Source organism: Balaenoptera acutorostrata, chromosome X (genome assembly GCF_949987535.1).
Source record: "Balaenoptera acutorostrata chromosome X, mBalAcu1.1, whole genome shotgun sequence".
Lineage (NCBI taxonomy): Eukaryota > Metazoa > Chordata > Mammalia > Artiodactyla > Balaenopteridae > Balaenoptera > Balaenoptera acutorostrata.
In genome coordinates this window covers 16,267,911-16,290,554 of record NC_080085.1, presented here as the reverse complement: position 1 = coordinate 16,290,554, position 22,644 = coordinate 16,267,911, and positions in this window count along the sequence as shown.

The window sequence follows — 22,644 nt, the reverse complement described above, 5'->3', positions numbered from 1 at the left end:
AGGGAGAAGATTTTTGTTTCAGGAGAGCTTGTGAAAGTCACACATGGCGCTTTTGTAACCTTGCGTCAGGGTCACATCAGGGTAGGTGTCGTGGCAGCAGGGTTATAGGATAAATCTGCCCACTGACTCATGAGAATTGGGAGGAGGGACAATATATGGGATTATGAAGTAATTTTTATTCTTAATGCCTCGGTGTCTTCACTGCCCAGCAAATTCCCTTCCCAGCCCACAGTGGGGAGAAGAAAGCTAAGAGAGAGAATTAGACAAACACAGAAGGGTTTTGGCTGAGACCCGCCCCCCATAGGCAAAAATAAAAAAGAAACCACTTATGTTGTGTGTTTAGTTGCTTTTGTAAGTATAGATGTATAAATTATGTATTATAATACTCTATATAATGGATAATTATGTACATACACGCATTTGCATATACTTTGTCTCATTCCCATAAATGTAAATTAAAATTTGAAGTGGCTGGATAGAATGATTTTTATGCATGTTGGGAAAGTCTTTCCCTTTGATTTTATTCAAAGCAAGGCAAGCATCCGCTTTCCCTAGTCTCTCAAACCACCAGGACCCTCCTTACAGATAGACCCTCGTTGGAAGCAAGCACACAAGCTTCAATTCTCAAAGAGGAGGCTTACGGCAGTGTGGAATAGGCAGCAGAGCTCCATCTTTCACCCACCCTGACCTGGCCACGGTAGCTCAAATCCTCAGAATTATTTCAGTCCTTTACATCCATAGGTAGCATGGCTCTGGGACACATGAGAGTAATTTTTGATTAGTGTCCCTGAGGAAGAAGCCAGGGGCAGGTGCTGTTGTCTAGGATGGGCAGATGTCACAGAGAATAACCCTGGGCAGTGGGGAAAGTACAGGCAGAAGGAGTAGCTTAGGGAGCCTGAAATAGAGGAGGGAGGTATGGGGATCAAAAAGGGCTGGGGGTGAGGGGAGAAACGGAACGACAGTATTTTAGGGCTAGAAGAAACCTTTGAGAATACTTTAGCCCAGTCCATATTACAGATGAGGAAACTGAGGCTCCAAGAGATTAACTGATTTGTCCAAAGTCATGAGGTATGTAGCAACAGATCTGAAATTAGAACTTGGATTTCAAGTCTCAAGCCTGGTAGACTTCCTACTGTGATGAAATATTAAATACACAAAAACCACAATAAGCTAATATTGAGTTAATTTGTAATTCAAAGGCACTGTTGTTTCTCAACCAAATGCCCTTTTGTTCTTCATTAAGAAATTAGATAATTCTGAATCCTGACCATTCCATATTTCTCTTATAGATCCTGCATTTTAAGGCAGCTTTGTTATAATCATGCCAAATATTGCAGGCAGATAATGAATTTACTAGATTATTTAAAATCATTTCATTACACGCTACTTTTGTTTTACAGGATCACATTTAAACTTTTTTTTTTTTAAGCACCAGAATCACTCTGTGATTTTGGTAGGCAAACTTCAAAACACCAGAAAAAATTCTGTTTCTAGTATTTCCAGCTAAGACTTGAAAAGCCTAGGGACTGCTAACTGTATGAAAAAGTCAGGTGGTTCTCTCAAGGCTTCCAATATAGTTTTGGCATTTGTCATAATTTAAGTCTGGTTTGGACTGTATGGAATCTCATGATGTTTTTTTCATTGCTAGGAAGGTGTGATTTGCTAATCACTCAAGCATTATACAAGTAACATCTTGTTTCCTGCTGGGCTAGCAAAGTGGTCAGACCTGCCTCATTCTTTCAGAACTGCCAGTTTCCAAATCCAAACTTTGGTAATGATTCTACTTGATCTTTATCTTCATCTGTAAAGAGCTGTTCTCTGTGCTTTTAACTGCAAGGTACCTGTTGCTTGGAACATAGGGCTTGGGACCCTTTATTTCCCCTATCAAGACTTCTTATGAGTAACCAGGAAATGCAGGGCAGAAAATTTTAACAACCAAAATTTTCATTTCTAAAATATCTAATTTATTCTTGCGTTCTGCTTTCTATTTGGTCTCATTTGCTTGAAGTCTTTCAGATTAGAGAGTCCTATTCTCTAGCATTGACATGCATTAATCATTTTTAAAACTGTGTGCGTGTATCTTTTCTGTCATTTCAACAGCTTTGAGAATGGAAGGGGGGAGACTGGCATGTGGGTTCAGCCTACCATCTTGGTCCAATCACTGTATCACTGTAAGTCAGATATAAAATCATTTTCTTGAATAATGATCTTGTCAGGTCCAGAAACTGGAACTGAGCTGATCTGATACACACCATACTAGAGTCTGTGGCCTTTACTTGCAGGATCAAAGGACCCATTTCTGGGTACTTGACCCTTCTAACAAGGTAGACACAGTGACAGCAATCTCCAACTAAGACTTCCAAAAACAATTGTTAGTTAGCCCTACTAGAAACCTTTATAGAAATAATCTGGCAGGGCAGTGAATGGCCATATCTGTCATGCCATCCATTTCTGTCATGGATATGAGAGGGAAATGGGACTGGAAACAAAAATCCCCATGTGGAGCTAGGTCTAGTTCATGGGGATCCTGAAATATCACATGTGGTCCAGGGTTATACCAGGATTCTGGATTACATAACCTTAATCTTCAATAATAACCACACAGGAGCTAATTTTCTATTTAAAAATAGATGTGATTTTACATGAAATATATGGTATGAATTTGCCCTATTCCTCTTCTTTTTTCTTCTCACCACCTCCCCCCCCCGCCCCCCCAGCAAACCTTGGCGGATTCGACTGACAGTAAGTGGACAGGTCCTTAACTGTCGAATAGCAATGCAACTGATTTTTGTGTGTTGACTTTGTATCCTGCTACCTTGCTCAATTCATTTATTAGCTCTAACAGGTTTGTGTGTGTGTGTGTGTGTGTGTGTGTGGAATCTTTAGTGTTTTCTACATATTACATATTATCTGATAACAGAGATAATTTTACTTCTTCCATTCCAATTTGGATGCCTTTTATTTCTTTTTCTTGCCTAACTGCTCTGGCTAGAAATTCCAGTACTATGTTGAATAGAAGTGGTGAAAGCGGGCATCCTTGTATTGTTTCTAATCTTAGAGGAAAAGCTTTGAGTCTTTCATCATTGAGTATGGTGTTTGATGTGGGTTTTTCATACATGGCTTTTGTTATGTAGTTTCCTTCTATTCCTAGTTTGTTGAATATTTTTATCACGAAAAATGCTGAAATTTGTCAATTGCTTTTTCTGCATCAATTGAAATAATCATGTGGTTTTCTTCCTTCATTCTATTAATGTGGTGTATTACATTAATCAGTTTCTGTATGTTGAACCATTTCTGGCATTCCAGGAATAAATCCCACCTGGTCTTGGTGTATAATCCGTTTAATATGCTGCTCTATTCAGTTTGCTAGTATCTGGTTGAGGATTTTTGCATCAGTGTTCATAAGGGATACTGGCCTATAGTTTTCTTTTCCTGTAGTGTCTTTGTCTGGCTTTAGTATCAGGGTAATGCCAGCCTCATAGAATGCGCTAGGAAGTGTGTGCTCCTCTTCAATTTTTTGGAAAAGTTTGAGAAGGATTGGTATTAGTTCTTCTTTAAATGTTTGGTAGAATTCACCAGTGATGCAATCAGGTCCAGGGCTTTTCTTTGTCAGGAGATTTTTTTATTATTTATTCAATCTCCTTACTAGTTATATGTCTATTCAGATTTTCTATTTCCTGGTGATTCTCTCTTGGTAGGTTTTTTGTTTCTAGGAATTTATCCAGTTCTTCTACATTATCAAATTTATTGGCATTTGATTGTTCACAGTAATTATAATCGTTTTTATTTCTGTAGAATCAGTAGTAAATGTCCCCACTTTCATTTCCAATTTTAGTAATTTGAATCTTTTTTCTTAGTCTATCTATGTCAATTTTGTTGGTCTTTACAAAGAACCAACTTTTGGTTTCATTGATTTTCTCTATTCTTTTTCTATTCTCTATTTCATTTTTCTCTGCTCTAATCTTCATTATGTCTTTCCTTCTGCTGGCTTTGGATTTAGTTTGTTCTTTTTCTTTTTCTAGTTCTTTAAATTGTAAAGCTAATTGTTGATTTGATATCTTATTTTTTTAGTATATGTGCTGCTGAAGTGAGCACAAAATCTTATTTTTTAATGTAAGCATTTATAATTAAATTTCCCTTTAGCAGTGCTTTTGCTGCATTCTATTAATTTTGGTATGTTGTGTGTTTGTTTTCATTTGTGTCTAAGTATTTTCTAATTTCCCTTGTGATTTCTTCTGTCTTCCACTGGTTGTTTAAGAGTGTGTTGTTTAATTTCCACAAACTTGTGAATTTTCAAGTTTTACTTCTGTTACTGATTTCTAACTTCATCCCATTGTAGTTGGGGAAGATACTTCATACAATATCTATTTTTAAAAATCTACTGAAACCTAATTTGTTTTTTTCTGGTTTTTTTAGGAATTTTTTTGTTTTTTGTTTTGTTTTGTTTTGTTTGTCTGCATTGGGTCTTTGTTGCTGCGCGCAGGCGTTCTCTAGTTGTGGCAAGCTCTCATTCTGGTGGCTTCTCTTGTTGCGGCACAGGGGCTCTGGGACATATGGGCTTCAGTAGTTGCGGCACGTGGGCTCAGTAGTTGTGACTTGCAGGCTCTAGAGCACAGGCTCAGTGGTTGTGGTGCACGGGCTTAGTTGCTCTGCGGCATGTGGGATCTTCCCCGACCAGGGCTCAAACCCGTGTCCCCTGCGTTGGCAGGCAGATTCTTAACCACTGCGCCACCAGGGAAGTCCGAAACGTAATTTGTGACCTAACATATGGTCTATCCTTGAAAATATGCCATGTTCATTGGGAAAGAATGTGTATGCTGCTGTTGTTGGGTACAACGTTCCGTATGTATTTTTTTTTAAATTTATTTTTGGCTGCATTGGGTCTTCGTTGCTGCACGGGGGCTTTCTCTAGTCATGGCGAGCAGGGGCTACTCTTTGTTGTGGTGCATGGGCTTCTCATTGCAGTGGCTTCTCTTGTTGCAGAGCACGGGCTCTAGGTGCACGGGCTTCAGTAGTTGTGGCACATGGGCTCTAGAGCACAGGCTCAGTAGTTGTGGCGCACGGGCTTAGTTGCTCCGCGGCATGTGGGATCTTCCCGGACCAGGGCTCGAACCTGTGTCCCCTGCATTGGCAGGCAGATTCTTAACCACTGCGCCAACAGGGAAGCCCCCATATGTGTCTTTTAGATCTAGTTGGTTTACTGTGTTCTTTACATCCTCTGTTCCCTTATTCACCATCTGTCTGGTTGTTCTGTCCATTATTGAGAGTGGGGTATTGAAGTCCCCAACTATTACTGTAGAAATATTTCTCCCTTCAATTCTGTCAGTTTTTGCTTCATATATTTTGTTGATCTGTCATCAGGTGTGTAAGTGTTTATAATTATTATATCTTCTTCCTGTATTGAAACTTTTATTACATATAATGTCCTTCCTTTGTCTCTTGTAAACTTTGATTTAAAGTCTGTTTTATCTGATATTGGTATAGCCACCCTTGCTCTCCTTTGGTTACTATTTCCATGAAATATTTTTTTCCATCCTTTCACTTTCAAGTTGTGGTTTTGGATTTAAAGTGAGTCTCTTGTAAACAGTGTACAGTTGGATCATGTGTTTTTATCCATTCTGCCAATCTCTATCTTTTGATTGGAGAGTTTAATCTATTTACATTTAAGTAATTACTAATAAAGAGGGACTTACTTCTATCATTTTGCTATTTGTTTTCTATATGCCTTATAGATTTTTCATCCCTCATTTCCTGCATTACTGTCTTCTTTTGTGTTTAGTCGATTTTTTTGGTAGTGAAATGCTTAAATTCCTTTCTCATTTTCTTTTGTGTATATTCTATAGGTACTTTTCATACTTACTACGGGAATAGCATGTAACATCCTAAAGTTATAACACTTTAATTTGAATTTATACCAGCTTAACTTCAATAACATTAAAAAACTCTGCTCCTTTACAGCTCTTTCCACCCCTTTTTGTTGTTGATTTCACAAAATTACATCTTTATACACTGTGTGCCCCAAAACATAAATTAATAATTCTTTTAAATGAATTACTTTCTTAAATTATGTAGAAAACAAAATTTTGAGTTACAAACCAAAGTACAATAATACTAATTTTTAGGGCTTCCCTGGTGGCGCAGTGGTTGAGAATCTGCCTGCTAATGCGGGGGACACGGGTTCGAGCCCTGGTCTGGGAAGATCCCACATGCCACGGAGCAGCTGGGCCCGTGAGCCACAGTTGCTGAGCCTGCGCGTCTGGAGCCTGTGCCCCGCGACGGGAGGGGCCGCGATAGAGAAAGGCCCGCGCACCGCGATGAAGAGCGGTCCCCGCACCGCGATGAAGAGTGGCCCCCGCTTGCCCCAACTGGAGAAAGCCCTCGCACGAACCGAAGACCCAATACAGACAAAAATGATAAATAAATAAATAAATAAATAAAAAAGAAAATCCTTAAAAAAAATAAAATAAAATAAAAAAATAAAAATAAAAAATAATACTAATTTTTAGACCAATAGTTGTTTTTTCTTAAACTTATTAGTCTCTTAAATCATGTTAAAAAAAAAAGTGGAGTTAGAAACCACTGTTACAATAATACTAGATTTTATAATTGCCCATGTATTCTTCTTTATTGAGATCTTTATTTCTTCATACAGCTTTGAGTTACTATACAGTGTCCTTTCATTTCACCCTGCTGGACTCCCTTAAGTATTCCTTGCAGGGCAAGTCTAGTAGTAACAAACTCCCTCAGCTTTTGTTTACATGGAAATGTCTTAATTTCTCCCCTACTTTTGAAGGAAAGCTTTGCCAGAGATAGGATTCTTGGTTGACAGTTTTTTCTTTCAGCGTTTTGAAAATATTGGCCTACTGCCTTCTAGCCTCCAAAGTTTCTGATGCGATACCTGCTTATAATCTTATTGAGGATCACTTGTGACAAGTCACTTCTCTCTTGCTGCTTTCAAAATTCTTCCTTTGTCTTTCAAAACTCTTCCTTTGTCTTTCAAAAGTTTGGTTCTAATGAGCCTTGGTGTGGGTCTCTTTAAGTTCATTTTACTTGGAATTTCTTGAACTTCTTGGATATTTATATTCGTGTATTTCATCAAATTTGGGAAGTTTTCAGCAATATGGGACAGTAAGGTATTAAGGACCAATTGAGTGGTAAAGGGTGGTTTGACAAGCTTTCCAGATGTGGGACTTGAGTTGGACTCTGAAGGAAGGATAGAATTTAGGAAAGCATCAAGATGACGATGAATTCTAGGCAGAAGTGAGGATGAAACCTGATAGGGAAGTAGTATTTATTATGTATGATGTGTCAGTCACATCAGCCATCTCATTTAATATTCAAAATAGAGTACTAAAATATCAAAATAGAGGTAGATAATAGTACTCTTATTTTAAGGATTTTCTTTTATTTATTTTATTTATTTATTTATTTGTTTATTATTTTTGTCTGTATTGGGTCTTCGGTTCGTGCGAGGGCTTTCTCCAGTTGCGGCAAGCGGGGGCCACTCTTCATCGCGGTGCGGGGACCGCTCTTCATCGCGGTGCGCGGGCCTTTCTCTATCGCGGCCCCTCCCGCTGCGGGGCACAGGCTCCAGACGCGCAGGCTCAGCAATTGTGGCTCACGGGCCCAGTCGCTCCGCGGCATGTGGGATCCCCCCAGACCAGGGCTCGAACCCGTGTCCCCTGCATCAGCAGGCAGATTCTCAACCACTGCGCCACCAGGGAAGCCCAGTACTCTTATTTTAGAGATAAGAAAATTGATGTTAGGGAAGATTGAGAGACCTGCTCAAGATTACAAACATGGCTAATGAGTGGATCACATGGCTAATTAGTAACTGAGTATGGAATGATAACTTAATTCATGCTCTTTCTGCTTCCACCCTACCAAGAATAATGGCATGAGGAAAATTTGGAGGTGAGAATCAGTAAGTCACTCTGGAGTCATCAAGTAAATAGGGTTGGCTAGACCAAAGTGCAAGTGTAGAAAAGCAGCAGGAGATAAAGGTTAGATAACTTTGGGTCAGATTATAAAAAACTTCAAATAGCAGGCTTAAAGTTTAGACTTCCTTTTATGGACAAAAGAAGTACTGGCAGCTGAAAGTAAAGAATTTTTAATTTCTTTCCAAAAGATATCATATAAATATGTAATGACAGTAAAAAGTAAATTCCTTGAAATCACAAATGTCTTTTCACACTAAATTAAAGAGCCAAGGGTCATATCTGCGTAGTCAGCAAGTACAGTGATAATAGATTCTATTCACCAACAGCCTTTCATCTTCTGTTTATCTCTTAAGAAAACCTAAATCCATTTTTCTTTGCCTGAACACTTCATTTTTTTGTCTCCCAAAGAGCAACTTCTGTTTTCTGGATTATTCTTGTTCTATTCTTCGTTTTGGCTTTCTAAAATGAACATCTGGAAATTTCCTGGATTGTTATATTCTTGAAATAAAATTTTATTAAAAGATTTGTTGTGGTTCAAAGGAAAATTTATTATTCTGTTTGGTGTGCTTTCGAGTTGGTGGAACACTTACCATTGTCATATGTAAATTTAGCATTTCAATCCCAATTTACACCCTTCAACTGACAAATATAATCTTGTTGGGACAAATAAAATTCATCAGGCATTTATGTAGAAATACTTTCTTTACTGTAGTAGTAAATTGGATGGGTATTACCATCATTTTCAAGATAAACTACTGGGAAAACTATTAGTCCACCTAGAAATGAAAATTCCTTAAAAGTTCCATCTGCCATTAAAATGCCTGAAATGCTTACTCTTGAAAGGGCCTGATAGGAAATGTCACAGAACTGCATTCGATTCCTGGAATTACCTAGTATTTCAGGGGGAAGTCTGTTTATTTTATGTTAAGGGTCTCACACAGAGCCTGGTACACAGCAAAACCCAAAAATTAATTCCCACCTTTTCCCCTATGGGGGTTAAAGACTCGTTTTAAGGTCCAAATGTGTCCTAGCAGGTTATATTTTGGGTTGGTTCTTTTTCTGATTATAAAAATTGATATAATTTACATATAATAAAATACATAGTTTGTAAGTGCATAGTTAGATGAGTTTTTTTCTATTATATTCACCCATGTAGCCACCACCCAGCAAAAGATATAGAAAATTTATCTTACCTCACTTTCTTATGCCTATAACCATAGATTAGTTTTGCAAGGTCTAGGATTTCATAGAAATAGAATTGTTCAATATGTACTCTTGTGTCCATTTGTTTTCCACTCAGCATAATGTAATATTCACCCATGTTACGAATACTGAGTAGTATTTTATCGTATAGATGTACCTCAATTTGTTTATCCATTCTCCTGTTGAAAAACACATGGCTGTTTCAAGTTTTGGCCATTATGATTAAGGCTGCTATGATCATTCTTGTACAAATCTTTCCAGGAACATATGTTTTTTTTATTTCTCTTGAATAAATATCTAGCAGTGGAATTGCTGAGTCAAAAGATAGATGTGTGTTAAAATTTATTGAAACTGTCAGTTTTCCAAACTGTTTTATCATTCTATACTCCCACCAGCAGCTTATGAGAGTTCTAATTGCTGTACAGCCTTACCAACACTTAGAATTGTCAGTCATTTTCATTTTAGCCATTCTAAGGGCTTTCTATTAGGTTTTGACACAAAAGGTATCTATGTGCAGTGGGGCAAGCAAAAATATGTTTTCCAGCTGGTACCCAAGTTCTCTAAAAGAAGGAAATGTCTTTGTTTGAGAAAGGCCTTTGATAAGCTTATGGAGGTGGCAGGGAAGCCCTGAAGCCACAGGTTGGAAGGAAGCACTAAAGAGATGATAAATTGGCCTACATAAGAATGGAATAAGGGCTTCCCTGGTGGTGCAGTGGTTAAGAATCTGCCTGCCAATGCAGGAGACACGCGTTCGAGCCCTGGTCCAGGAAGATCCCACATGCCGCGGACCAACTAAGCCCGGGCACCACAACTACTGAGCCTGCGCTCTAGAGCCTGTGAGCCACAACTACTGAGCCCGTGCGTCGCAACTATTGAAGCCCACGCACCTAGAGCCCATGCTCCGCAATAAGAGAAGCCTGCGCACCGCAACAAAGAATAGACCCTGCTCACTGCAACCAGAGAAAGCCCGCGCAGAGCAACAAAGACCCAATGCAGCCTAAATAAATAAATAAATAAATTTAGAGGGGGCATAAAAAAGAATGGAACAAGAATTCGGGAGTATAATGAGAACAATTCTGACATCTTCAGGAGAGATTTAAGGAAATGTAGCCTATCTCTCTTGGACTCAGCCTGTCACCATGGCTGCTAGTTTAGCCTCAACTTTATGTCCTGTTTCTGGTAACTGGGCTTCTGCCAATGCCTAAGATCCACTCCCCCATTCCCTGCAGTTATGGGACCTGTACATGTTGTGTGTAATTTATTTTTTAACTCAATACTATATCTTAAATCATTTTACCAAATTCTTTTAAAATATAATTTTTAGTGGGTAGATGTATCACATGATATGAACATGTTATAATGTATTTAACTGTTTGGGGATGGACTGTTTTTAGTTTTTTGATATTATAAACAATCTGTGATGAACCTCTTTGTACAAAAGTATACATTTTCCCATGCCTTGCTGATGGCTTCATTAGAATAAATTTCAAGAAATGGAATACCTGGATCAAAGATGATGCATAGTTTTAAGGCTTTTAATACACTATTGCCAAAAAGCAGAGAGGCTATTCTAGTTTCCATCAGAAGTGTCTGGGGCTCATTTCGTATTCTCACTACCAATGGGTATTATCATTAAAAAATGTGTTTTTCTTTTGAGAGTTGCATACTTCTAAATTCATGTGTCAGCTAAGAGAAACAAGACTAAGATATGGTTATGAAATGATAGTGGTAAATATGAAGAAGGAACAAATTCAATGTTCACAGCATGGAAATGACATCCTTTTATGCCTGTGGCCAGTTCTTCCAAGGGCTTAAATTTTGGAATCTGGTTGAATTACATACATTCCTTGGACATAAGATAACTTTTGATTATATTTTATAAATCTCTTTTGATAAACAAATCATCAAAACCATTGATGCTGATTTAAATAGCTAGGTGAAGCAGTCAACAACCACTTTATCCATTTGTGCCCTGTCCTCATTTTATTGCTATTATAAGCAGATTTTAAAAAATATAATTAGACAGTAGCCTATATCCAAGTTCACTGGAGACCCTGAAATTGCTTTCAAAGACCATTCACTTACTGAAAATTGGTCATCATCTTTCGCTTAGTTTGGCTGGCTGAGGAATTTTGGCTAGCTGCCACAGGAAATATTCACATTGTGGAAAGGATCTGAAGGAAGAAAGGAAAAGAAGTTACAGTTAATCATGGGGTACATGAGTCAGCTTCACTTTAAGGATTTACTCTGAAGTGGAGAATTCAAAAAACATGGGAAGCCCTAGGGATGAGGAAGGAGAAAGCTATTAGTAGTTGGAATAATTTTCTTCAAAGAAAAAAATTCCTTTCTATATGAACTGCCATGAAAACCATCTGAATGTTGAAATTGTTTGCATTTGAGAATGATCTCTTCATTCCAGCTGCTGTTCGGGATAAAAACAAAATAGGTGTGCATCTGGAGCAGCTCGGAGGGCTTCAGATTTTGATATTCAGACAGATCACAGAAAAATGACTCAGATGCAATGTCAATATTTCTCCTGAGATTATGGAAGTTCTCCATGAGGGAATGATTTATTTTCACTTAATGCTACAAGTGAGTATGTTAGTGGTCAGGGCATCAAAATGGGATTTAGGATTCCTTTCTTACTGGGGGAGGTAATCAAGAACATGTGACTGGTGGTTGACCCTCCAGCTGGATCTGGGCAACTGGAAGCTCCTCACTTCCTCCCCTGCCCTTGGAATGTGTGTTCCACTTACCTTCCCCCACTCCCAGAAGTTGCCCAAAGGATACAGCCTTGAGATAGCCATGTGGTGATGAGAACATCTGGATTGTGTATGTGACTAAATCCAGTTAAGTCCTCTATAAACTTAAGATTGTGGTGGGCAGCTGTGGAGATCTACTTGTGTTGCGGCTGCCCAAGACAAGCCTCGTAGCTAAGTTCCCTTGCTTATTATTAAACTTGCCACCTACAGATCTGGAGCGGGCTGCCTCTCTTAGGTCTCTCCTTGCCCTCTGTGTCTGGGGCCAGTTTGCAAGCCAACATTTCTCTGGTTTGCCATTAGTTTGTTTTTTGGTTTTTTTGGTAGCCTTGGGCAACTAATTTTGCCTTTTTTTTTTTTTTCAGGTTCTGCAAAATGCTAACACACAAATAATTGACATGCCAATGAGATATTTACAAATACCTTACTGGCAGAGGACATGTATTATGTACCAAATTAGCTGAAACTTTGTTTATTGAAAACATCTCATGATTGACTCTCAAAATGAGAACAATAATTCTGCTGTTATATTTGAACAAGCTTTACCCTATACCCTGGCTAAACCAATTTAATGTCATTTCTTAAGACTATAAAAGCTGCTGCATTTATTGAATGGCCTTCTGACATCTATTTTTAACATATGATGAACGCTGTACTTGGCAAGCCCTCAGCAGTGTCCCCAGTGAATGATCTGCCAGAGTAATTTGAGAGTAAATATTTTGAGGTACTATCACCCTGAGAAGGTTTTAATTAACTAGGTGCTTATGTATAGTGCTATTTTAAGGCCCTCTGAATGTTGCTTTATTTATTTTACTTATTTATTTTTGGCTGTGTTGGGTCTTCGTTGCTGTGCGCGGGCTTTCTCTAGTTGCAGAGAGCAGGGGCTATTCTTCATTGCGGTGCGTGGGCTTCTCACTGAGGTGACTTCTCTTTGTCGTGGAGCACAGGCTCTAGAGCGCAGGCTCAGTAGTTGTGGTGCACGGGCTTAGTTGCTCTGCGGCACGTGGGATCTTGCCAGACCAGGGATTGAACCCGTGTCCCCCGCATTGGCAGGCGGATTCTTAACCACTGCACCACCAGGGAAGTCCTGAATGTTGCTTTGGACTTCATAATTAGGACCCAATTATAATGCTATAGTCAGGGTAGAACCAAAATTGGCCTTGCAGGGAAATTAGGCCATGGCATGCTTTCTCCAAGTGGTTACTGTGTTCAAAGGGACAGGGTTCGACTCAAAGTAGAATCCCATTGTTCTGCAGAAATAGCATTAAATTATAGGCTAGGCATTGTGCTGGTTGATTCCTATTTAATCTCATTTAATATGCACAATACCCTGCAAGGTAAGTGTTATTATTCCCATTTGATCCATGTGGAAATTGATGCCACAAAAAAGGAAAGTAATTGATTCAAGGTCTCGTAAGTGCTGGAGCAGGGATGTGAATCACTGTACTCCAGAACCCATGCTCTCAGTTGTGTCCCATGCTGCTTCCCCAGTGTGCTCTGATACCCACTGATGCACACACAGTCCTCTGTATCACAGTGAACTAGCTGTCCTGTTTTTAAAACTGGAAGTGTTAACTCTTCCTCTGCTGATGTACCCTCATCCTTGCCAATGACATAAGCCAACTGCCAAGAATGAGCAAAAACCTAACCAGAGTGTGATTAGTGGATGGGTTATTTCCTATTTGGCCCTGTGATAGAGAAAATAGTGACTCCCCCAAAGATGTCCATGTTTTAATTCCCAGAATCTGTAAATACATTATGTTACATGGCAAAAGAGACTTAAGACTGAGACGGAATTAAGGTAGCTTAATCAGCAGACCTTAAAATGACATTATTTTAGATTATCCAGGTGGGCTCAATGTAATCACAAGGATCCTTAAATGTGGAAGAGAGAGAGAAGTTTTAGAATGATGTGATGTGAGAAAGACTGACGGCCATTGCTAGCTTTGAAGATGGAGGAAGGGGCCATGAGCCAAGGAATGCCAGCAGCCTGAAGAAACTGGAAAAGGCAAGGAAAAGGGCACTCCTGTAGAGCCTCCAGAAGCAACACAGCCCTCCTACTGCCTCAATGTTAGCCCAGAGAGACCCATTTCAGACTTCTGACCTCCAGAACTGTAATATAATAAATCTGCATTGTTTTAAGTCATTATGTTTGTGGTAATTTGTTACAGTGGTGATTTGATAAAGTTTATCAGGGGTCAGTGAATAATGGCCTGCAGGTCAAATCTGGCCTGCCACCTGTTTTTGTAAATCAAGTTTTATTGGAACCCAGCCATACCCATTAGTGCACATATTGTGCAAGGCTGCTATCATGGCAGAGTTGAGTGGCTGCAGCTGAGACCATTGGGCCTTCAGAGCCCAAACTATTTATAGAAAGAGACCCCTGATCTACAGTATAGTTATAAATAAAACACTATAACTGTGGATGCAAATTAGGTGTAAAAAATGTACAAACTTTGAGAAAAGTAACAAATCCTCCTATACCTTTTTTTGGTTAGTAGTCTAAAACTTCTCTTGAACAGAAAATGTAGCAAAATTCCAGTTAATAGAAGGCCCTCATCAGTTTCATGCTAGTGAGCTGAAATCCCAATGTGTGTCACACTATAGAAAGGTCAAATTGCATGAATGCGAAGTGAAGGAATAAAAAATTTTATGAGGGTCCTGGACGTTTATGTTGTTGAGGTAGGCAAGAATTTAACTTTAATTCTTGTCCTTCCTGTCAAAGAAAAAAAAAAAAACAGAATAATTTCCGTCCTAAAAAAAGGTGGTTTTTCCATTCTTTTCTTAAATCCCTTCTTCCTGCTCTCAGCTGGGAAACTCCTCTTGGATTGGCAGCATGTGCAGTCCAAGAGACCGCCAGGCCAGTGCGCTCTGCACTGCCCGGCGTCAGCCTGCTACTCCCAATCAGCCTGAGAGGGGCCACTTCCTATTTGGGTCAACTCCCTTCTAAATGGGTGACAGAGGTAGACACTGCTAGAATACTGTCATCCACTTGAACTTGATTATAAAGTAGCATTACCATTCATGTTTGGCAACTGTTGTTTTATTGTAATGTTAGAATATTATTTTGGCAAGTGTTTCATTTCTACTAAATGCCCCCTTTTTAGCATCTTTAGCATCTTTAGAACTTTTGTTCTGAATGTCTGTGAAAATCTATTTTTTCTAAATTTTTAATCTTTTTTTTCATAGAAAACATCAACCATTTATAAAAGTAGACAAAACATTATAATGAACCCCTTCACTTGTTGCACTCACTTCAACAATTAATGGTTCCTGGCCAGTCTTATTTCATCCTTTACACCCACCTACTTCCTCTTTGCCTAAATTTTTGAAGCAAATCCAAAATATAATATTGTTACATTTTATAATATAATATTTGTTTCATTTATGAATATTTACTCATAAATATTCCAGTGTATATCTCAGAAAGGTAAAGACTCTTTCAAAAATATAATCATGATACCATTATCACTTCTTAAAAATGTTTAACACTAATTCCTTATCAAATGTCCAGTCAATATTTAAGGAATTCTTTTTTTGAAATTATCCTACCTTGAACATTTTGAGCAGTCTGTGATTTTCATTCCCTCCCCGAGGCAGGCTGTGACAGAAGTGGTAAGTGCAGAATTAACATGCATTCACACACACCATCATAACCACCACCCCCCCCACACACAAACAAACCCTCCTGTACCCCAAAGCAGCTAACCTTCCTCATTTCTGGAATTAGGATCCCAAAAGGGGCAAAGAGGATGAGGGGGGAACAGGGCCATTGTACCTTCCTTCACCTCTGACCAGCTGTAGGCAGATCAAATATTGAGGATTCCTTTTGCTTCCTTCTTAACTTTCTTCATTTCATACCCAGGTAGTTTTTTTTTTTTTTTGGCCACCCTGTGAGCCTTATGGGATCTTAGTTCCCTGACCAGGGATTGAACCCGTGCCCTCGGCAGTGAAAGCACAGAGTCCCAACCACTGGACCACCAGGGAATTCCACATACCCGTCTGTAGAAGTCCTCCCTACTCACATGCTAGCTTCTCTCATAAAACTCAAAACATACTTCCAACATTTTGAAATCCTTTATTGTCCATCCCTGGAGATAAATGACACACTGTCACTTGCCCAAGCAGCGGTGTGAACAAAGGTGTATGGGGTGAGACTTTGTCTATCACCCATGTTTCTGAGGGGACTCACAGACTTTTGCATTCAGCATTTAAGAAATGTGTGTGGTGACTGAGGTAAACAATGGATTTTCTCACAAATGGAAACAATAATGATCCAAATTTCCTTTTTTTATTTTCAATCTCTCTTGCTGAAGAAAGTCTGTTCTTTCCATTCAGGCCAGCCTAGTGGATGCCTAAATCTGTCCTGCTTTCATGAGCCAGGGATGGAGTTGATAAGGGGGGGAGGCAGGAAAAATGTATGTGTGTGTGTGTGTGTGTGTGTCTGTGTGTTTAGCATTGCCCAAAGCATTGCTTTAAGCTGTCATGGCTCATGCTTTTTTAAAAAAACAAACAAAAAAACCAGCTTCATTGAGATATAATTCCCATACCATACAATTCACCCATTTAAGTGTACAGTTCAATGTTTTTTAGTATATTCACAGAATTGTGCAACCATCACCACAATCTAATTTTAGAACATTTTCTTCCCCTCCAAAAGAAACTACACACCCATTAGTGGTCACTCCCCATCTCCCTTCACCCCCCATCCCGTGGTCTAGGCAACCACTAATCTTTCTGTCTCTATAGATTTGCCCATTCTGGACATTTCATGATTGATACTTTATTTTTTAAGGTTCAACTTTTAGGTGCTCTTTGGAAACTGGGAAGACAGACTTTCCTTTCATGGCTAACATACAGCCTTTACTACCCAAAATCTAAACTGAAGCATGAAAAGGAAACTCAGAAAGGGTAATGCTAATTGTATTTCCAGAAATACAATATGTTCAATAGAAGCTGTTAGGTTTTTTTTCCTTCAAAATTGTCCTAACAAATTTCTAACTAAACAAGGAACCAGTGTATTCTTTCTTGTAGATCTGGGTCTGCATGGCAGGTTCTTCCTTCAGCTCCCCCAAATTGAGCAGTGTTTTTCAGGACTTTCATGAAATTCAAACACAAAGACAAATGAAACAATATTCTCATGCAAGCATATCTTTTTTAACATTTGAAAGAATGGATTAAAAAGAATAGATAATCAAATTATTAAAGCATAACATAAAAACAGGCCAAAAGATAATCAAATCATTTGGAAGTGGATAGAAGCAAACATTAACCACAGATAATGGGTCTGCTGACTTGTGTGGGTTGTTTTGTTGGGTTTTTTTTAACATCTTTATTGGAGTATAATTGCTTTACAATGGTGTGTTAGTTTCTGCTTTATAACAAAGTGAAGCAGTTATACATATACATATATCCCCATATCTCTTCCCTCTTGCGTCTCCCTCTTGTGTGCGTTTTTAATTTCTCCTTTCTTTAAAAAACCCTGTCTTGAATCTCTTTCTATTCATTCACTGCTGCTTTCCTCTCTAATATTTTTGTGCAGTGCCCCAGAATATTCAACAAGGGAGGCATACAAATTAAATTGTCAGTATCTTTAAAGAGTTTTGGAGCATTTACCATTTTCCAAAAGACCCGAAAAGAAGGCTTCGGGACCATAGATAAGTTAACTCAGTAATTTCCAAAAACAAATTTGCCATTGGTCTTCTTAGTAAGATGGATTCCACACCAGAGCTCATCAACGTATTGTGACTTAGCAACATATTCTCTGAAAAGGAGGCGGGGATGATGCCTCAAACTTGGCTCTATTTATAAAAATCACATGGAGGGTTTGGAGTTTCAATCTTTGCATTTTGAGATGTGAAGAGCAAAACAAAAGTCACACCCCCGAACACCTCACTATTATTTGTTTTAAATGACTTTAGCCAGCTTAACACTAGAGCTTAATTTTTTGGGTTTGAGCTGATAGCTAAAACAACACCCATTGAGAATGTTAGTACAAACATAGATAAATAAAGGCTGTTAAAGAGATAAATGTTGCAGTCCCATGTTTTGTTCCATTACTCAGTTTAAATTGAAAATGGTGCTGGGATTTTTTTTCTCCTGAAGGAAGGAAACTTTTTTCTGTTCCTGGGCTTCATGGTTATTTCCTCTCTTCCACTGTTGGAGGCCCGGAAGAGCCAACCCTTACATCAGAGGCATCTGTTTGCACTAGGAAACTTTTGGTAAAATACGACTGGCCCTATAAGGTTACTGCAAGGAGCTTTGGGTTATCCAGTAAGTTTTAAAATGCTATATTTTGAACATTTGAAGGGCAAGTGTTGTGGGAATATGCTCTATCTGTGAATGGGAGTGAGGTGAGGAAGGGTTCTGTCTGCCCGGGGAAGGGAGGCGGTATGAGGGACAGGAGCTTGAGTTCACAGACCATCAGAGACTTTCTCTGGCCACTCTTCAGGCTCTTGGGATCCTTTCAATTTTAGTTAATTAGCAGCACAAACATCCCCCATGGTTAGGAGCAGGGAGCTGTATTGTTAATACAAAATTACTGAGTTCGGAAACATGAAACAGATGAAGATTTCAACCAACAGTCCTTAATTGATGCAAAAATTTCTTCTGACTCCTGCCATCCCGAATCACTGTAGGACTTAGTTCTGGGACTCCCTACTGAACCAAGGAGAACACTCCTCTTCCTTTAGCCCTGGTCATCTTTCAATATACAGGGGGACCGTTTGTGGGGCTGCTTCTGTATGATACTAGTGGATGAAGAATTTGCAACTGCTTCACTAGTGAGACGCAGTAAGAGAAATCTTAGATCCCATTTCCCTGAGTGAAGTATTCTACTGAGCTCTCATGTGATAAAGTAAAAAAATTCAATGCCAGGTTGTCCTAGGGGAGATATGTTTTCTCCTATAAAGTCCAGGAAGAAAGCCTTCACAGCCGCAATTCCTTCACTTATTCAACAAATATTTATTGAGCTCTTTTCATGTGCCAGGAGCTATTCTGGGTTTTCAGAATACAGAAATGAATAAAACCAACAAAAATCTCTACCTTCATTGAGCTCCTATTCTAAAGAGAAAGGATACAGATAAGAAACGTTGATGGTTGTCCACCAAAAATCCATTTTCCACCCCTCCCTTGGAAAATGGGATGCTAAGCTATATTTCCCAGTTTCCCTTAGAGTTAGGTGTGGTCATGTGACTAAGTTCTCACTGATGAAGTGTGAGTGGCAGTGACTTATGCTACTTCCTAAATTGGGCTTTGAGACTTTGGCTGTGCCTCCTTCACGTTCTCTTCCCCTTTTCAGCCAGCAGCGACCTGAACCTGGTAGTAACCCAGCTTCAATCATGCATGTGAGAAAAGTGCTGTAGGAGGTGGCAGAGCAACACAGTGGGAGGATCCCAGATCTCTGAATGACTGGAGCAGATACTCCACTGGTGTAGACTGTTCACTTCTATATTCTTCAAGCCATGGTACTCTGAGGTTTCTTCTTGCTTATAGTCATTTGACAATAGTCTAACTAATATAATAAACAAATAAATATGTAAAACATGATAATGTCATACGGGATAAATGCAAAGGAGAAAAATAAAAGCATAATGAGAATAGAGAAGAACGGAGTTGCCATTTATTGAATTGGGGAAGATTCTGTGAAGATCAGGTTTGGGGGGAAGAGCAAGGGTTAATTTGGGGGTATATTAAGTTTGAGGATGCCTCATGGACATCCAAATAGAGATGCCAGGTAGGAACAGATGGATATGTAAATTTAGAATGAAGGGGGAAATGCATCTGCCCACAGGTAATATTTAAAGCTATAAATTGGACGAGATCACCAGGGAAGGGAGGGAGGGTAAACAGAGAAGTGCTGCAAGAAGAGAGACCTGGAGCCTTCCAACATTTACCGTTTGGGCAGTTGAAAAGGAATCAGCAGGGGTAACCAAGAAAAAGCCCTCAGTGAAGTAGGAGGAAAGCCAAGACAGTTTGGCATCCTGGAAGCTGCGTGAACAAAGTATTTCAAGATTATTCATCGAGAGGCACTGAGGGACAGAAAGGGAGCACTACTCTGAGAACCAAAAAGCCCAGGGTGCTATTGCCATCATTTATCAATTATGAGACCTTCAGTAAGCCTCTTAATAAAATTGAGGCCCAGGGGCTTCCCTGGTGGCACAGTGGTTAAGAATCCGCCTGCCAATGCAGGGGACACGGGTTCGAGCCCTGGTCCGGGAAGATCTCACATGCCACAGAGCAACTAAGCCCATGCGCCACAACTACTGAGCCTGTGAACCACAACTACTGAGCCCGTGTGCCACAACTACTGAAGCCCACGTGCCTAGAGCCCCTGCTCCGCAGTAAGAGAAGCCACCACAATGAGAAGCCTGCGCACCACAACGAAGAGTAGCCCCCACTCGCTGCAACCAGAGAAAGCCCACATGCAGCAACGAAGACCCAACACAGCCAAAATAAATTAATTAATTTAAAAAAAAAATTGAGGCCCAGAGAGTTTATCAGTGTAAGGGGACAGCTAAACTCAATGATCCAAAAGCTTCCTCTAAGGGACTTCCCTGGAGGTCCAGTGGTTAGGACTCTGCGCTTTCACTGCTGAGGGCCCAGGGCCACTGAAAAAAAAAAAAAAGGCTTCCTCTAAGCTATAAAATTTGGGAGGAAAAGAAGCAAAAGCGAAAACTTCAGTATGACTTAGTTTTTTATTCCTTAGCTAGACTATAAGTGTTTTGAGGGTAGGGAAACAAGTCCTATATACCTGCATCCCCACATCCCGCACAGGCTAGAGAGTCTCACAGCAGATATACAGTAGATACAAGTATCTGATAACTCCATGTGAAACTCTTCAGCCTCATCTTTGTCTGAATACTAAGGATTATAAATGCAACCAACAGAAGAAATAGAGCCAGGTGCCCACGAGAACAGAGTCCAGGAGGACACAGATATGTGAGCTCCATGCACAGTGCACAAACACTGTCCATGTCTTGCCACCTCCTCTTGAGGCAAATCTTTCAGTTAAACCTTGAAACCACTCAAAGACGTGTCTCAATTTTTTCTCCTTTTCTTTCTCAGGTACATTTCCATCCCTGGAGATGCTCAAGAGGAAAGCAAAGCAGGCAACTGGAAGGGAAAGGATCATGAAGCAAAAGTACAAATAGAGCCATGAACTTCCAAGTGACTTATTGGGGAAAAGCTGTCTCTATCAGTTCTTTAATGGGGAATGTGCAAACATCCTGTTCATAAGTTATTTCTGATTGGCTTTGGCTATCATATTCCACAGATACTTAAACTGATCGAACCAAGGTTTTGAACTGGCTTGCTTGTTCTTTTGGAGTCTCTTTTGGTTTGTATCATGCCACATGACAGCTTATATCAACACTGTACAATAGTGTATCTCCATTTTTTCTCCCAGCGATTCTATGGTATAAATAGGGTGATTTTATAATGTGAAATGCCAATGAAATTTGTGAACCTGAGGCCTTAATTTTTTAAAGATTATCACTAAATATTACATTGGTTTAACCTCTAAATCCTCAGCATAATTTTTGCTCAGCTGTTTCCTTCTCAAATATAATAAATGAGATTTCAGGAATGCAGACTATGAAATAATGTTAATAACAGTGTCTTCATAATAAGCACCAACCTAAATGATTTCCCAATAGCTTGTTGTTGAAAGATAATCACAACAGAGTAGTTTCCCTAAAAAAAGCTGCAGAGGGCTTCCCTGCTGGCGCAGTGGTTGAGAATCTGCCTGCCAATGCAGGGGACATGGGTTCGAGCCCTGGTCCGGGAAGATCCCACATGCCGCGGAGCGACTAGGCCCGTGAGCCACAACTACTGAGCCTGCGCGTCTGGAGCCTGTGCTCTGCAACAAGAGAGGCCGCGACAGTGAGAGGCCCGCGCACCCCAATGAAGAGTGGCCCCCGCTCGCCGCAACTAGAGAAAACCTTTGCACAGAAACGAAGACCCAACACAGCCAAAACTAAATAAATTAATTTAAAAAAAAAAGTTTCCATTAATTTCAATGGAAAAAATCATGATATACCTAACCCAACCCAAGATACTGAAACAACTTTTTGCAGATAGAAAAATAGATCAATTGGACAGTGAAAACATGTTTCTATGTGTAATAAACAACAATTTTAAAGCAAATAACTTTGAATTTGTAATTTAAGAAAGGAAGAGAGAAGAGTTGTTGGTGAGTGATACTGGTAGAGGGCGTGTGAGGGAGTCATTCTCTGGAAGGTGTGGAGAGTTGTGACTGACTTTCAGACAGACATGCCATATTGGAGTCAGATGTGCATATTGTTAATTTTCACTTACTTAAGACTTTAAGACAGAAGACACTTCTGACATGGATGGCTTTGGCATAACCATAGAAGTAGAACCTCTAGGTTGAAGAAGGACGAAGTAGAGGTTCATTTGTCTTCTCATAGTTCAACAATGGCAGTCCAAAATCAGATTGATTTTCCATCCACTGTATAAGATGTTTCAAGTTTCTCAAATATCTCTTGAAAACTTAACAGGATGTGATGTAATTTCTTAGGACATACAACTGATTTTTTTTTTTGGAGTATAGTTGATTTACAATGTTGTATTAGTTTCAGGTGTACAGCAAAGTGAATCAGTTATACATATACATATATCCACTCTGGTTTCTTTTTTAGATTCTTTTCTCACATAGGCCATTACAGAGTATTGAGTAGAGTTCCCTTTGCTATTCAGCAGGTTCTTATCAGTTATCTATT